At 40.6% G+C, this 4,917-nt stretch overlaps 1 pseudogene; it reads left to right on the top strand.

Annotated features, from left to right (window-relative positions):
• Nucleotides 1-2,385: 2,385 nt before the first annotated feature.
• Nucleotides 2,386-4,560, top strand: LOC100732216 (sulfate transporter-like; annotated as a pseudogene).
• Nucleotides 4,561-4,917: the final 357 nt, after the last annotated feature.

Here is a 4,917-nt window from a genome sequence, read left to right on the forward strand (position 1 = left end):
ATTCTGGTGCACTAAAAAATATCTGGCAACCTCTCACCCTGCCTGTGCAGCTATGTAACAGTGTGACACCTATAAAGACCACACACTCACATAGAGCAGATAAACTTACTCAGGCCTGCTCTTTAACCAACTAAAAACATCATGCAATTAAAGCATTTTTACAATATGCTTGAAACAATTCTTATTCATCAGGGAGCAGAACCAAAGAAAATGCCATCAATAATGTTACCAGAAGGATGACCAAATATTCCCACCAAGAAAAAGCCAGAGACTTAGCTCAGTCTGGACATGTCTTCATTCCTCCAACAAAAGAACTGAAAATCAAGCATACCCTGGGATAAATTACCAGGGGAAATTGAGTAGAATAATACAGTGATATACAAGCAATGAGGGAAAACAAAAGCACACTCTCAGGACAGGCAAAATAGGCAAGTTGAAAGGACTGCACCAAACTTTATTTAGGTGTCTTTATGTATTGTTGTAAGGTCTGAAACAAGGTTTAATCAATTCATTCTCAGGAGAAAGAGAAAGAAAGGGGGTTTGTAAGCATTAGCATTAACAAAGAGTGCTACTGTCAATGTTGTTTTAAAAACAGCTGGTCAATTGTACTCATAATGTTTTATTTTGTTTTTCTTTGGGGCATTCTATTTGCAACCTTGGCGAGCACTCTTCAGGCATTTCCTTTCATAAGGACTTCAAGCCTCTAACATCAACGCCTCACTGTTAAATCTGACATACAGGTTGCAGACTTCGACTGGACCATTACCCTGTATGTAGATCGCTGCTCCCTAACTTGATGTCCTGTATAGTATCAGCAACAATAATGGTAGTGGAACATTGCACTGAATGCTTTCCTACTACCTTTTACAGTCAGGTGTAACAAAATTCTCTTTCACCTGATAATTCTATGACCTTGCAAATTGATTTCGTCAAAACTGCTATCGTTTTCCTCACAAAGTATTAGTTCACTGAACTAATGCAAAATATGTAACAAGAAAAATCAACAAGCAAACCAAGTGAAAACAAAAACAAAAACCTGGAGCTGTCATACATTAAATCTCACCAGATTCAAGAAGGCTTTTTCCTTTGTCTGACAATTCCACGAATCACATTTGATCACAGCTCTTCCTCATCTCCTCAGGAAATTTCTGTGTCTCTTCATGCTTAACTCCAAGGTGTCTCCATTTGCTGTAAGTAAATGCATTGCTCAGAGCTGGATGGTCTTGTATAGGAAGGTCTTATATAGGAGACTGGATCCCAACCACAACTGAATATGTAAAAACATACTTGAAGGACAACTTTAAAGAACATCAGGAAAAACGTTCCCTTCTTAGAAGAAGGATGAAACATATACACAAAATACGCACCTCTGATACTCTAGCTCCATAGCATCCTGCACAGTCCCTCTCATTTCTCTTTGATCTTGCATTCATCCATATGGGCATCGTGGGAACAGTGGTCCTTGTTCCTGGTCAACTGTCACCAGTGCACTCAGCATTTCCTGCACCCACTTGAGAGCTTTCTATCTGCACAGCCCCAGATGCCTATAGAGTAAAAAAGACAATCCTCTAATTCTATGAAAATGCTAGATTCTCAACCCATTTTCAGAAACTGACTTAAATGGAAGTGGACATTGTGATAGATCACCTGCTTCCTGAGCCCAACAAAGCAAGACAGTGTTGCCAGAAATTCTCATCTACTTTTTCATTACAGTGGCCAGCATTTAGCAGACCCCCGTCCAGAAAGGATTTGGAGGTCACTCACATGGTGAGCCCCATTCTGTTTCTTGTGCAAATGACATGATCGCAGGTACCTTGTTGTTATTCTGCTCTTTATTTTGATTCACTGATACAACCAATTATTTTGCACAAAACGCGGAAAAATCAGTTTTTTTCAAACATTTCATTCCAATTATTTCTGAAAAAAGCATCCATTCTCAGTGTTCTATGATATTTGTTTTTGCCTACTTATAAATATGTGATTTGAATAAAACTTGTATTTTCCCTATATACTCAGCATAAAAGTAGCTTACATGGGCTTGCCCGCACCTTTAGGTGAGTGCACTCGCCGTGCCCTCTCAGTGCAGTTTGGCCAGTCCCCACCTGAGGGGGAGGGTGTGGGCCATGGGCAGGGAAGGGGACTGGACCATTAAAGAGAAGCCCCCATGGAGCCGGGTGCCTCTGTCTTCTTCGCTGTGTTTATTCGGTGGGTCTATCGCGGAGGACGCGGGGCGAATTTGGTGCGGTGAGTTGATGTTGAAAAGTTTTCACGTGGTTCCATGTAGCTGTTGAGAGTGCAGCTGGGATCTGAATAGAGATCAGATGTGTCTGACTTCCGGAACACACCTGCTGATTCTCTAAGAAGCCAAACTGGCTGTCTCCAGAAATGTCTTCAGAACGTCAAGAACAGCATGACCTTTCATCAAGGGACTCAGCTGAAGGTAATGACAGCCTTCCATCTGGTGCCTCTCTGAGCCACAAAAGGAATCAAGTACTGACTTTAAGCAAGTGGAACCCAGTGATCAATGCAGATCTTATTCTAGGATCTATTTGGAGCCCCCAAGACAAACCAGATACTTAACATTAAGCAGTTTGTCATCAAAAAGCTACAGAAGATGTGCCAGTGTAATTCCACCAAAGCCAAAAAATGTGAATTTTTTTTTTTTTCCTGTTTGTCAATGGGTCCCAAAATATGATCTAAAGAAAAACATTTTAGGAGCAGTGATGTCTGGTTTGACTGTGGGTATCTTATTGGTTCCACAGTTCATTGCTTATTCCCTCTTTGCTGGCCAAAATCCTATCTATGGTTGGTGCACATCTTTTTTTGCTAGCATCATTTATTTTCGATTTGTACTTCTCTTCACATCTCTGTGGGCTTTTGGGACACTGTGCCTTATGATCAGTGAGATAGTTGACTGAGAACTACACAAAGCTGACTATGACATTGCCCATTCCTCTTTCTTTAGGAATGGTTTCTAATGGGAGCTCATTAGTAAACTACACATCATAAGGAAAATGTGACGAAAATGGGTACACAGTTAAAATTGGACCCACTGTAACCTTCATGGCTGGAGTTTATCAGGCAGTGATGGACTTCTTTCAGCTAGGCTTTGTTTCTGCCTACCTCTCAGATGCCTTGCTGAGTGGTGCTAAACTTTTCTCGTATCTTAAGCTAAGTATCTTCTTGGACTCAGCCTTCCATGGAGTCATGGTGTGGGCTCACTCATCACTACCTGGATACATATCTTCCAAAACATCCATGGACCAATTATCTGTGATCTCATCACCAGCTTTTTGTGCCTTTTGGTCCTTTTGCCAGCCAAAGAACTCAATGAGCATTTCAAATCCAAACTCAAGGCACAAATTCATATAGAATTTCTTGTGGCAGCCACATTGGCCTCTTATTTTGGAAAACTAGAGCAGAATTACAAGTCCAGTGTTGCTGGACATATTTCCACTGGATTTTTGCTGCAAAAAGCACCACACTGGAACTTAGTGCCTAGTGTGGCTGTGGATGCAGTAGCTATTTCTGTCATTGGCTTTGATAGCACTATATCACTTTCTGAGATGTTTGCCAAGAAACAAGGCTACACATACAAAGCAAACCAGGAGATGTATGCCATTGGCTTTTGCAATATCATCCCGTCCATTAGTACCAGTGCAGCTCTTGCAAAGACACTGGTTAAAGAATCAACAGTCTGTCTAACTCAGGTTTCTGCTGTGATTACAGCCCTGGTTCTTTTGTTGATTCTCCTAGTAATAGCTCCTTTATCCTTTTCCCTACAGAAATGTGTCCTTGGTATGATTACTACTGTAAACTTCAGGGAGCTCCTTGCAAATTTAGATATCTGCCTAATATATGGAGGGCTACCAGAATGGATACACTTAACTGATTTGTTACCATGTTGTCCTCTGCTCTGATAAGCACTGAAATAGGCCTACTTGTTCAGGTTTGTTTTTCTATGTTTTGTGTTATTCTCCAAACTCAGAAGCCAATGGTTTCATTGCTTGATTTGTTGGAAGAGTCTGAAATCTTTGAATCCCTATCTGCTTACAAGAACTTTCAGACCAAGCCAGGCATCAAGATTGTCTGGTTTGTAGCCCCTCTCTACTACATAAACAAAGAATGCTTTAAATCTGCTTTATATAAAAGTACTCTAAACCCAGTTTTGGTAAAGGCTGCTCAGAAGAAGTTAGCCAAGAGAAAGCTCGAAGAGCAAAGAGTGACTTTCAGTGGAGTCCAGGATGATATTTCACTACAACTTTCCCATGATTCTTTGGAACTGTAGTGATTGGCTGTAGTGCAGTGCAATTTTTAGATACAGCAAGGATTGATACACTGAAAGAAGTTTGCAGTTATTATGAAGCCATTGATATTCAGGTTCTACTGGCTCAGTGCAATCCATCTGTGAGGGATTCGCTGATCAGAGGACAGAATTGCAGAGAGGAAGAACAAAACCCTCTCTTCTATAGTGTGTATGGATCGGTGGGTTTTGCAGTAGAATCTCAGAACCAGAAAGGAACATGTGTTCTCAATGGTCTGAGTCTTTCCAGTGATTGAGAAAGCAGAGAAAAAGAGGAGTATCTCATCAGTAGATTAAAATTTCACATGTGCAGTATTTTTTTTCCCTTGGAAGTTTATTGCCTTTTCATATTCGTAAATGCAGCAAAGCTTATAATAGGGCAGAATTTTTTTTAAAATGTGGTTTCAAGCTTTGATGTATCTGTGAAGTACTCTTGGAATGTTATAAGTAAGGAATCATAAAGTAGTCCCCAAACTTAATTACCACCTTGTATTAAGGCCTACATTTGGACTATTCTGCTTCCAGGATGTAAAGGAGTGAAGTTGGGATTTGCCTTAGAATCAGTGGAGCTTTGCCTGACTGAAAGGGAGGGAAATTAGGCGGGGAATAGATTG

Source organism: Cavia porcellus, unplaced genomic scaffold, assembly GCF_034190915.1.
Source record: "Cavia porcellus strain 051 isolate PalLab524CR breed Dunkin Hartley unplaced genomic scaffold, mCavPor4.1 scaffold_1, whole genome shotgun sequence".
In the NCBI taxonomy this organism is placed as follows: Eukaryota; Metazoa; Chordata; class Mammalia; order Rodentia; family Caviidae; genus Cavia; species Cavia porcellus.